Source organism: Pholcus phalangioides, unplaced genomic scaffold (genome assembly GCF_987345545.1).
Source record: "Pholcus phalangioides strain wild (caught in Gottingen) unplaced genomic scaffold, Ppha-v1.0 ptg000011l_1, whole genome shotgun sequence".
Lineage (NCBI taxonomy): Eukaryota > Metazoa > Arthropoda > Arachnida > Araneae > Pholcidae > Pholcus > Pholcus phalangioides.
The window spans coordinates 53248804-53262471 of record NW_028301604.1 but is presented as its reverse complement, the minus strand read 5'-3'; the positions used below and the strand labels follow the sequence as shown (position 1 = coordinate 53262471).

Sequence of the window (13668 nt, the reverse complement as noted above, 5' to 3'; positions counted from 1 at the left end):
ACCGAGGATATCAGTGGATGATAATGAAAATCTCCATGTTGTGTTATGCCATTATTGTACCCTTGAGAATGATGACCACTTAGCACTATTGCGTTTTTCTTCCCCTTCCTTTCTCAGTAAGATATAGTTTGGTTTTGATTTCATCACCAACTCTTCCCCGCCTCACGGAAAATAAAATAATTTCTTTCAGAATCTTGTTATTTATATACATTTGGAAAATTGTAAGGAGGTATAATAAGTATAAAAAAGAAGTATAATAAGTGATTCTTTTCACACATTACTTTGTATTGTTAAAGACTTGGTTTTTTTCTGATGCCACAGCAGTCTGATGATACAATAAACTTTTTTAATTTCTTTCCCTACGCTGTTATTGTGATGTCTTGCAGAAAAGAACGAAAAGGTAAAAAAAAAAAATCTTTCTGTCTTGAAATCTATCTATGATATCCAGAGCTGGACAAATCCCAGGTGCCAGGTCGCCATGGCGACCAAAAATTGAGATTGGCGCCTAATTTTTATTTATGTTTGATAACTGAATTGAAGTCTCCGTACCACAAAATTTTCCGAAAATATGTCAGCCTGTCTGCTAGCAGGGAAAGGGGTCCCTTAGTCCCCTAGAAGTCAAAGAATACACTATTTTGGATCAATTTTGTCGGGGTAGGGGAATGCTTGGAGCCTATAAAATTTTGCTGGCTCCCAAATATTTTCCCGATTTGTCGAGCCCCGATGCTATCACAAATCAGAAGTGGAAAAGTGCTGATAAGTATTTCGTCCAGCATTTCCCCGACGCAATATCACGTCGGAAACACCCAAGATCTTTAATGTGAGAGATTTCCTAAATTATTTGAAACCATCTGCTTTGAATCATAACACCCCCCCCCCTCCCATGATTCATGATCCGTCGCAAAATTTAAATAAAACTATATACACTACAACAACGAAAATAGACACTTGAAGAGCGAATTTCGATTCTTCATCAGATTATATTGACGATTTTTGTTAAAACTTATCACAAGATTAAAAACATATTTTTTACCAGGACATGTTTAGAAAAAAGATTTTCATTAAACTAGTGATATCTTGCGGAATTATTTGTTCATGTGACTGAATTAAAATATAAAAGCGCTATAACGAGTACCGAGGGTTTGTACGTACAAGACAAGTGTACTATTGCTTTGCCTTATTTTACATGAAAAACGCTATACGTAGCAAAGAAACACTTTAGTTGACGGGGAATGAGACGCGTTTCTGTTTTTGATGAACGACAACGTATAAAAAATATCCGAATCTTCAGCCTGCTCAAGTGCAAAAATCACTCCCATCAATATTTTACCCATTCTCTCTTGACCTTTCTTCATCCACTGTCTTCGGCACCATTGACTTGACCCTGGTTAAAAAAGAATGGCTTATTAAAATGCCACATGCATCACTAGCTCCCCGATTGTCTTCTAGCACAAGCATTCATTCATCAAGTACATTCGCGAAATATATCTGGGAATAAAAAAAGTCTAGGTTTAATGTCTCGTAGAATTTTTCTTCTCGAACAATTATTGTCTTCTGATCATTCCTGATTTTTTGTCTACCTAATTTCTGGCCTTCGATATACAGTGAAACCTCGCTACAACGATACTCGATATAATGATAAATCCATCTTCAACGATATTTTTTCAAGTCTTGTTCGAAAATGTCTATACAAAAATGTCAAACTGCTGCCTCTCGATACAACCGGTAATTCATTTCCAACAATATTTTTTCTTGGTCCGCACTGTATCGTTATATCGAGGTTTCACTGTATTTTGAGTTATAAAAGTTTCAAAATTTGTTAACAAAAGAATCAGGATTCGGCAGCTTAACTCAACTGGTGAGTTACTCTTGATGGCTTTTTCACTTATTAAAAAATCCAATACAATTCCTGCTATTTTGTCTTTGCAACATATTAGTCAACCCTCGGTTTACGAACAGTACAAAATGATTTGGTTTATGCACTAGTCTTGGTTTACAAACACACTGCTGGCGAAAAAAGACTTTCAAACATACAAAACGGACTAATTCCCAGAAATCATATTTCAGATGTTTGTGTTTGTTGATTTTTTATTACTTGACAGAAGAGAATTCGTTGAATAATAAAATTTCATTAGATTAAAGCTCCCATCCCCAAATATGATTCCTGTTCTCCATCCCATAGATCAACAGGTCATTTTAAGCTTTAAGAAGCTCTACACCAAAGGATTTTTTCAAAGATATTTTGCAATAATATGTGGTAAACTCTCAAGAATGCTGACGCTCAAAGAATTCTGAAAACAATGTTTTAATACACTACAACGCACAGTTCTTATTAACAAAACTTGGCAGCAAGTGTTTTACGGAACCATGGATTTGACTTTCACAGTTTTTGAGGGCTTCGTCATTAAGATCATGGATAACAATGAACATGGCCCTGTCATGGTTTTAATTTCATCTATTTCATATCTATGGTTATTTTTCCAGGATTAGTTTATTGATTTTCATTAGTTTCAATGTTATGCACAGGAGCTGTTGCAAAAATTCCCACTAGAAATTTTCGAGGTCCTGAGAGCGGATTAATTCATTTTAAATTGATTCCAATACGAGAAATTATTTCGGTTTACGAACAGACTTCACACACACACACAGGAACAAATTAATTTAATTTAGTTAATGTAAATCGAGGGTTGGCTGTATTCCTGGATCTACTCAAATTACTTTACCTTGTACCTTTTTTATGGGCCGATTTTTAACGTCGAAATGAAAATATCTTAAAAATAATAAGTGGTTTATTAAATTTTGATTGTGAGGATGTTAAAAGAAAAATCATCAGTAAAATGGTTCCATAATCGGTCAAAATAAAGGTCGCGATCGACAGGTTGTCAGCCGCTGATCTACAGTAAACCCAACATATCCGGTCTGTTAAAAACAATTGCTATGCCCCTAGAGGCGAAATAAAGAAATTAGCGGATCTAACTTGGTAACGAAGTGCTCAAGTGTGAAATAAATCACTCTCATCAATATTTCACCCTTTTACTCTTGACCTTTTTTCATACACTGTCACCACCGACTTGACTCTGGCCGCTGAAGACATAAAAATGTCATTGTATGGTGAATTCATCCCGATACCGCACAGCGACTTTCTTCCAGTACACGAACGTCAGAACAAATCCAAAGAATTTATTCCACTGCAGAGAATGTGCCGCGGACAAAATACATCACTTCTTTAAAAACAAAGTTTGTCTAAATCAGACGATATTTTCCTAGAAACCGTGTTTAAAGAATCTAGGCTCGATTTCCGCATGTGCGAGTAAGAAATTTGCTCAGGTCTCTAATTTTGGAAGCCGGAAATTTAAACAATATGTATTCGCTAAGTAACCAAACATCTTCGACCCTATCCTGTTGCCTACTTTGAACATGGACCCCGATTCATAGTTGGGTCCCTCATAGAATCCCAAAAAAAGAACTCATACATGCATATTGTAAAGGGAAAATATAAAAAAATGCGTAATATATTCAGGAAAGATACTCGATTCAGTATGTTTGCAATTAAATTTATAATTACACGCACTTTTCATATTTTCAAATCCCGAATTTCTCATCTGTAGCCTGATGCGTAAAAGTGTCTTTGAATGATAGTATTCATGAAATTGAGTTTCTAGTGTATATTTGCAGTTCTCTTTCTTATTCGAAAACCTCGTATTAACTTACCCAAAAATCCAGGATTTTCATTTAAGGTATCCGACTACCTTTTTTTCTATAAAATGGTACTGGAGTGAACTTTAATAATATTTTTTGACAGAAAGTATCCCAAAATGGTGAAAACAATAATAAATTTTGGACTACTTATGTCATTTTCTACGAAAAAGTAATTTTTATGTCAAATTTTAATATTCAAACACGATTGCAAAAAACTGCATGAATGGAATGTTTTGTTATTTTCACAGTACATTTAGTTAGTAATGGTTCAGGTTATGAACCAAAATTTAAAGGATTGTATAATATTCTCATGAAAAAAGTTACTCAAATGTACGTGTGAATTTTTTCGAAATTTCATTCAATATATCGTGTATAAAACACTGTAATTAGACAAATACTTCTGACAGACCTTCGATTTTGGGGGTCTAGGCAAAGACTTCTAGATGTAGTATCTAGGAGGCTTTGGTCTAGGTCAATTCGTCGCGCTGCAAACTCGTCACGGTACAAATTTGTCGCAGACTCATTTCATCGCTGTACAAATTTGTCGCGGAGTCATTTCGTCGCGACAAATTTGAATTTCTTTAAAATTCAAATGTTTATTGCGATCTTATAAGTCGGGTATTTGCTTTAGGCGTGAAAAATTGAACTAATTTTTTTTTCTCATTTATTGAAAATGTTCCCGCCTTCCCGCCTCTATTTTAATTTTTACCAAATGAAGGAAAGTATTCATTGAAGTCATCGAAGTACGATGGAGCGTATACTAAGATAATAAATTGTGATTCAATAAATTTTCAAAATTTAATTTTCACCATTTTCGCATTTCCCGTTTTCTGTCGGGATTTCCATTTCGCGGAGCAAGGAACATCGGGGAGCAGATCAAGATAATAAATTGCAATCAAAATGGTCCCCTCCCTTCCCAGTACAATTTCCGTAATTCACTATTGAATATATCCATGTAGAGAATACATCTTTGAGGAATTTTTTATCGACAATGTATCTAAGTTTATGTATAACAGCTGTGAAAAAAAGTCTTATTTTAAATTATTTTTTTGCAATGCAATGTACATTTCAAATCACCTTGTATTATTATGCCGAAATAATATTCAGGCACTTCGGCCAGGCCATAGGCGCCAGAACCTGGGGGCTGATGTCATTTGAGGCCCACCCCAATAACTCATGAATATACAATGCAATGCACCCTTCCGCCTCCCACGTACAGGTTTGAGTCCCTTATATACGGAATGAATGGTGATTTTCAGCCCTCCCTCAATGTTTTCTTCCTGTCAACGCCTCTGACTAGTCAAGGGTGCCAGAAGTGTTTGGAATTGATGGGTTCTTGTCTTGATCTTTAATTAGGAAATTTTGATTTCCGAATGCTTATACAAACTCCATAAAGTACCGTGGGCATCCACAGCATCCCTGTCTCTGACGCCACTGCAAATGTGTGTGTGTGTTAATCGATTTTTTATTGGTTTTTTTTAACTCCAAAGTAACTCTCAAGTTCAGACTTTTAATTAGCCCATTACATGTAACTTCTTGTACATGACACTCATGCGGCTCCAGTCAACGATTAAAAAATTTCTTACAACACAAGTGAATTAACATTAACAAATAATATACGATTGTATTCAGAGGCATAATTTTCTGGGTGGGGAAGGGGTAAACGGGCTTTATCCCAGGATGGCAAGTTAGCAAGCAACAAGCCAGCCAAAAATATGCGACTGACATATAGTCGTCTTTCTTATTGGCGATTATATGGCCTTGTCGGTGCTCATCCTGTGGGCATTATGAAAGCTTCATCGAATCGTCATTCATAAGCACTGTACATTTCTACCCTTGATCTGCGCCCCACCTCCCTTCGCTGCGAGAAATGGAAATCCCGAAGCGGGAAGTGCAGCTTATACGGTGAAAATTAAATATTTCAGGTTCTTATTGAAATACTGTAGTGGTAAATGTTGGTGACTCTCGGGGGGGGGGGGGGTGATGCTCTCGAGCCCATGGAGCGGATACAAGTTTACAGTTAAAGAGAGGCTCCACCGTAATTTGGGGAATATCATAAACACCGAAGTTTTTCCACGGACCATTGAAATTTTATCATAGGAAAAATAAATTATTTAGCATTTAAAAATTTTTTAATAACTAAATTTTCACATGTAACTAAATTTTTATATACAGTTAAATTTTTAAATGTAACTAATATATGGTAATTACAATAATTAAACAATAAAATATTAATATCAATTGATATTAATATAAACTGCATGTGCATTTTTGTTCGTGTTTATTTCACGTATCAGACAAAAACCTGCATACAAGATCGCGTGGAACATGTACAGTAAAAAATCGACGTTTCGACGAATTGACTCTACGATAAATTGACGTCACGACGAATTGGCACTGCGACGAATTTGTACCACGACAAATTGAGGCAGGACGAGTTGAGTGCGACAAATTGACCTGCTACGTGATTTTTGTTCATAACCTCAACAATATATAGCAGAATATTATAATAAAATTTAGTAATGATACACTGAATAGACTTATAAATCGTGTTTCAAACTCAGATAAAATGTCAAAAATAGCTTCGTAAAACGAGTTTAAAGTTTTTATTCTCTATTTACTCGTATGTAAAAACGCAACAGTAAAGTGTACGTAACTTCAGGTTTAACCGTCATATAAACAAAACAAGACCCGTTTGTGAATCACAAAAAATAGGGCTTTCACACATAAAAAAATGGAAATCGATATTTTCTTCCAAAATGACGTTTTCAACGTAGTCGGTACCTTAAAGACGAAATTAATATCATTTTTTTTGTATATATATATAACCATCCAATTTTCTACTTAGAAATAAATTAAAAAATAAACTGTTACTGTGTGCGTACAAATGAAATAACGAAGAGTTGCATCTAACCAAAAATTGTTGAACAGTTTTATTGACGGTGAATCTAACTTCTGTCAGCTTATTATAATTAGCCAATTATGTTATTTTGAGGTTGATTTCTTATTTATTTTCTCTAACAAAATAAATTATTCTTTAATGTGTAATAAATTCTTTGATTCTGTGGTTGTGCATAAGCATCCGGTTATCGTGTTTGACCACCAACGATTTCGGCAAATGAGATAAATTTACTTCATTTATAAGTAAATTTATATTCACGGGTAATTATGTGGAATGTGAATATAATAAATCTTCTCCGCACACTGCCACCAGATGGCGACTTATCCGAGGATGATGTCACTCTCCGCTATTCATACGAAGGTTTTTAACAATTATACAATTTTTAACAACAGGTTATTTAATGCGAATATATACTTTAGGAAAGAGAAAATTCTCTGCCCTTGCGGGGAATCGAACCCACGTCCTCTCACCTGGATTCCTTGCAAGCGCTGTTGAATTCTCTCTCTTTTCTAAAATATGTATTCGCATTAGCCAGCTGTTAAAAACCTTCGTATGGATAGCGGAGAGTGACATCATCCTCGGATAAGTCGCCATCTAGTGGCAGTGTTAGCAATTGTGAGCTTTGGCCGGAATCAAGTCCGACCGTCCATGTACGATCCCGTTCAGTACACACGAGCTGCAAGGAAAGATTGAGATATTCGTTGCCTTTGTAGTCTAGTGGTCTAAGGCGCTCCCCTGGAAAGTGAGAGGACGTTGGTTCAATCCCCCGCAAGAGCAGTTGAATTTTATCTTTCCTAAAATATATCTTCGCATTAGCCAGCTGTTAAAAACCTTCGTATAATATAAATCTTGTCTAAAAATAAAATTTATCCGGTCTAGAATGATGAATTATGATCAATAATTCAATCTGCAATGCATTTTCGTCGGGTAAATTTTCATCTTGAGGAAATTTATGTTACTCCAAGTTAGATTTAAATGCATATTATACTATATATGTAATGTAAAATGATCATATTCGTCTGACCTATTGATTATATATAATCTTTGGCTACTTTCAGGACCGGACTGGCAAACCCGTTAACCCGTCTGGCATTTCAAGTGCTCATATTTTGACCCACCGTGTGTTTCGGTCCTTGCGCCAATAAAACCAAAATACAAATCCTGTTTTTTTGTTGTTTTTTTCGGATCACTTAACACACCTTTTCACTTATGACTCAACTTTGTAGCCGATCGGCAATCAATCGGGGTGATCAAATTTTTGCCTGGTTATTTAGCATACTCACTAAACATCGGCAATGGTGACTTTGGTGCATTTCATTGCGAACTCACTTTTTTTCTGCCGATTTTACTTCCTTCCCGAATGAAGTGATAAGGTTGACAATGGCAATTATAAGTGTAATATATATCGGGTTATTTGATTAATTCAGTACGATTTTTTATTTACCTCTACGAACTGGCAAGCATACATAAACATAGGGTTAATTCGGAACAAAATTTCGGACATAATGAAAAAATAGCCTTAAAATGAAATATGCAGTATAATTTCCATCAAACTTACCGGATTTATTCGGATCGAATTTTTTACATAAGTCACCGCTCCGAAGGTGAGAAATCACGGAAAATTTATTAAACTTACCAACTCCATTTCCTTGCTATGTAAAATTGCCGGCAAAAGCGAGAAACTTTATGAAGCCTACAAAGGATTGGTGATTATGCAAAATTTCCGATTAAATATTTTTAATATTAGCGTAACTTAGTAAAATTTAGGATAAAGTAAATAAATTCACTCAGTTGTTGTAAAACTATCATATACTATACATCGGGAAACTTCTTAATTTGTTTTTTATTAGACGGCGAACAATGTTGTTTTCATTCAAAAAAAAAATTGCTGCATACATATTAATATTTGAAATCATAAAGTATAGGCCTACATATACAGGTGGAAGAATTTTCATTGTGAATGAAGTATCTCTAACGCTCTCTCTCTCTCTCTCTCTCTCTCATATATATATACTTTCGAAATACTATTTTATCTAGTCAGTTTCAGCTATATTCGGTTTCATATGCAATATTTAAATAACTTTCTTTCCGTGCTGTAGAGAAACAAAGCGAAAACACACCATTACCCCATTCACTGAAAAATTATTACCAAAACATATTTTCCACAATAACAATTGGAACACGTGAAGTGAAAGTGCGGATAATCCATGTGGAAATCCCTCCAGACAAATGATTGTACTAAAAATTGGAATAATAATATGTCTTCAAATATAACTTTCAATTAAACGTTTACAACAACCTCTTTCTTTCATCTCATATTTTAAGTTTGAAAAATGTGGCTTTTTTTTTACTAATTTCAGACCGAATAGATGAAAAAAATGAGGCTTTTTCCCATTTTACGCTTACAAAAGAGTATAGAAACGAATAGCTTACCTTGCTTGACTGGAGTCCGGCTTTGAATGACGGACTGCACGACCGACCAAAACACGTGGGGACGCGGAGGTTGCGCCACCATTTCTAATTGTCGAAGGTTCGATTCTTCGACGAAAAATAATAACACTCCGTTCGCATCTTTCTTGTTTTCGAAAAAGAAAGGTAAACTAATTATATAGCTCTTCTCTTCTATATATATATATATATATATATATATAGAGTGAAACCTCGCTACAACGATACTCGATATAACAATAAATCCCTCTGTAACGATGCTTTTTTTTCACATTTTTGTTTTGAATCTCCTGTAGTCTAATGTTTTGTTCCCCTCGATATAACGATATCCTTGACTACGATAAATCCCTGCATAGCGATATTTTTCAAGAGATTTTGCAAGCCACTTTTTTTTATGTTTCGCTCAAAATAGTCTTGAATTCAATGTTAACTTCGCCTTTTTGTTTTCTTTCTTGCGATGACGTCTAATAAAGTAGGTATTTTGCATCGCTTGATCACCGAAAAGTATTGATAAAGTTGATATTGCTTCTTTCTGTGTAAGACATGAAAGTGAAATGCGATAAGTCACTTTACAGGGGCAATGCATCTAACTGAATTTTATTAATCACCTAATCCAGTGTTTCCCAAAGGGGGATATGTCACCCCCGGTGGGCAATGGAATCGTCCGGGGGTGATAGAAGCAGGACCGTAACTAGGCTGGGGAAACCACGGCACTGCCCCTGGGCCCCGAGCCAAATGGGGGCCCCCACAAAAGTTTACATTTGTATTGCATAATAATAACCCTTTCAAGAGGGGTCTGAAAAAATAGTCTGCCCCGAGTCCCCAAGAAGGCACACTAAGGTCCTGGATAGAAGCTATAGAGATTTAACATAGGATCATAAGGGTTTACTTGATGTGGGGGCGATGGGAGAAAAAAATTTCTGATGAAGAGGGCGATGTGGAACAAAAATTTTGCAAAACTATGATCTAATCCATTACAATTTTTCGCAGTGGATATAAATACCTAAAACTCATTTACTTGTAGTAAATCATCTAACAACGCTGATTCAGAAAAAATGTCAACAAAAACAAAAATTTTGGTAGCGCATGATGAGATAATGTTGCCTTTCAATATAACGATAATCCCTCTAAAACGATATTTTTCTTCGTCCGCAGAGTATCGTTGTATCGAGGTTTCATTGTGTTATTAAAAAAAAAACACTCTTTCACATAAATATTTCACTAAAAATATAGATAGCTAGAAATATAGACTATAGATCTATATAATATATATATATATATATATTCACACACATTATGTATATATAGAGAGAGGGGGGGGGTTGGCCGTAATCCTCCATGCTGGCCAGTGTGCAGGTTGGAGGAAGCCCATCCGCGTCCGTTCACCACGTGACATGGCTACTTACAGGCTGCACCACGAGAAGGTGCGGATTGGACTTTAAGTCTCTACTCCTAGTCGATTCCTTCAAGAATGCCCTCATAATGAAGCAATTAAAGGGTCTTCTCCTAGTTAACAAGTAAAGACTATTCAAAGGAGCATGGAAAGATGTATGCTAGGCATCACAAGGAGAGACAGAAAACGAATCACTTGGATAAGGATCCACGCAAAGGTACATGATATCATGGAAAGAATTAAACGTTTAAAATGGAAATGGGCTGGACATATATTGCAAGAAGATAGGACAAAACAGATGGACCACAAGTATTCTAGATTGGTACCCCCGTGGTGTTAAACGTCCGAAAAGGCGTCCCCACGCAAGATGGATTGACGAGATCAGGAAAGTGGCAGGAGTCAACTGGATGGCTAAAGCATCAGACAGAGCAGAATGGAAAAATTTAGAGGAGACCTTCATCCAACAATGGATTGAAAATGGTTGTTGATGATGATGATCTTTGAAAATGGTATATATATAGCTACCATTTTCAAATATTGCTAAAGTATACGAAAATAACTTCCAAATCGGCATTCAGTAAGTCATGATAGATAAACTGAATATTCTTATTTACATGATTTCCAATATAAAGTTACTATTCTTGACTGATGCAGATAATTACAATCATTTGGGACCTCCATAAGTAACAATCAGTTGTAACACCAACAACGTAGGTCAACGTAGGTATCATTTTGAAATGATATGTGACGACATTTCTGTATCCGATTAAACTTTCGCTAAAATTTGAGTTTTTAAAATTGCGATAAAAAAAAGTAAATATTACATAGAAAGACTAAACATAACTCAGGCGTTTTACTCATAATCTACTTGTATATATATTCCTCCCGTTTTCTTACAATTTCTTTTACAAAAAAATAATATACACATATAGGAAATAATTAGTGTCTCAAGTCTCTGTGTGTGGCATATATAATAATACTTGAAATGTATCGCTTATTTCACAAGGAAATTGTTTTTTGTATTTACATATTTTTTTTTATAATGGGGAGGGGGAAGGAAATATCCGTGCTTTAAAATCGATACGATACAATAGCACCAAAGCCTCCTAGGTAGAGTAGGATCTAGGAGGCTTTGGTACAATAATTGCTATAATACATAGCACAAGTTGGTAAGTACGTACATAAGTCATAAATACAATGCATAAGTTAGTATGAACTGAGACGAGTACATTTACATTTTTTAAATAAGTCTTATAAAAATAATAATATTGTATGGAGTAATCTAAGGCAGCTAGAGTAGCTAGGTTTTTCCTCGTAAACATACACATCTACGTTATTTATTTTTTATTTTCTTACAATTAAGTATACTTAGCAAATTTATTGAAAAATCCGTCTGCTTCTATGCTCGCCTAACATTATCTATAAAACTATGTAGTAGACGGAATATAAATTGCTATCCTGAAAAAAAAACCCGCTAGTAACATCTATCCAATTAGAAAACTCGTTAATCTTCACTTGTTACGGTCTGCCCCTTGACCAAGATTCAAGCTAAGCACAAATTTCTCTTTATTTCAACTTCATGTCTCTCAGAATTTCTTCAGAAAATTAAATTAACGAAATCACGGTTTCCCTGGTTGGAAGCTCTTGTTACGCGGTCGTATGAAAATCAAGGCCGCCCTTACCAGACGTGGGGCCCGGCATGAAAATAATAGTGGGGAGGGCATAGAGGTCGTAATAATTTCGGGGCCCTTAGCCCCGATATTATATATATATTGCGAGAAAGGGGGAATCGGCATAGCCAAAAATTCAGACGTTAAAACGAAATATGCAGGAAAATGCTGAAAAATTTCCATGCAAAAAAATATAGACACAATTAAATTTGAAAAAAATACACAATTAAATTAAACAAAAAAATTTAATGAAACTTTCTTACAGAAATTTTTTTTTTAATTTATCAAAGAGATAATTTTAAAACCAATTAAAATTGGGACCTAGTGAAAGAAATTGAGAACTAATGTAAATTCAGAATCGATGATTCAAAAATGAAAAAAGCAATTAACAGAGATAATCCCCGCCCCCCCCCCCAGCACTCATAAAAATTCATAATAAACCGAACAAATGAAAGAAATAGTTCCAGACCTGATGAAAATTCATAATAAACAGTACAAATGAAAAAAATAATTCCAGACCCATGGCCCCCACGTGGGGGGGGGGGGCTGACAGGGCTCCAGCCCTGAGGCCCGGGAGTCAGGGCGGCCCGTGCGAAAGTCTTTTCGATTTTTTTTCTTCCAGATATGTCCCATAGGAAAATAGACAGGACTCTTTAATATCAATCATATCAATTTGTACTCGTACGGACGGATATCTTGAACTACGTACCTTCTATTCTCATTGCAATTTTTTTTAACAATACACATGTACAAGTAAACGAAAAAAACCCCAAAAAAATGGAAACGAAGAAAAGAACAATATACAAGGGGGGCTCAGCTCTCGGATAACAATCGTTCTCCTACGTAAGACGAAGAAAAGACATTGTGATAGTCATGGCTCCTGACGTATAAGGACACCAGCATTTTGTGTGGGGCTACCGCGCGACCACTGCTGTTTCAGTTCGTAGAAGGCCATAATGTCTGGATGGAATGAAAATTGGCTTAAACAGATGTCGCATTCCACAGTGAAATTGTTTTGTCTTTGGGTGCCAATAAAGCCCATGAACCCTCCCCCCTAACATCCTAGAACAGGGAGCCCGTAGGCTACGCTCTTCAGCGAGCCCCCTCTATAGTGAACTACTAGTGTGAAAAAAAGACAAAAAATGACAAGAATGGTCCAGGCCCCAGGCCTGAAGCTCCGCCAGCCCCACTCTCGTGGGTGGGTTATGATACTGAGATCACGTGATTTCGCTCAGGTCCCCTCTAATAACCTCCTCCCTCCCAGAGTCCGAACAAATCAAGGGATTTTTTCCTTGCTTCTGAAAAAAGGCTACATTCCGCATCAGCCTTTTTTATTCGCTGTAGCGTCTTGAGGACACATCTCCCCTGAAAACTTCTATTCACAGACGACATTGTTGGATCGGTTGAACAGAAAAATATTTACGGTTCGCGTCTGTAAAAATAGTTGTTCGAAATCTTTTAGTAAAATCGTTGAACGAGTGCGTACATAAAGGATTATTTTTTTTTCCACGTGGATGAATCCTACGGTTCTAGTCCAAAAGAATGGTAAGTAAAGC

At 35.9% G+C, this 13668-nt stretch overlaps 1 protein-coding gene across 3 annotated transcripts in view; it reads right to left on the bottom strand.

Moving 5' to 3' along the window:
- The window catches only part of LOC149080560 (uncharacterized), a 100194-nt gene extending 91084 nt beyond the window's left edge, over positions 1–9110 (bottom strand). For 2 of the 3 annotated variants that reach the window (XM_089239675.1, XM_089239682.1), the window contains exon 1: positions 9035–9110. The gene's annotated coding sequence lies outside the window, so the exon portion shown is untranslated. Of the gene's footprint in view, positions 1–8237; positions 8295–9034 lie in introns of those variants that run through there. The other variant, XM_089239676.1, reaches the window with a different exon arrangement.
- Between the last annotated feature and the right edge of the window lie 4558 nt (positions 9111–13668).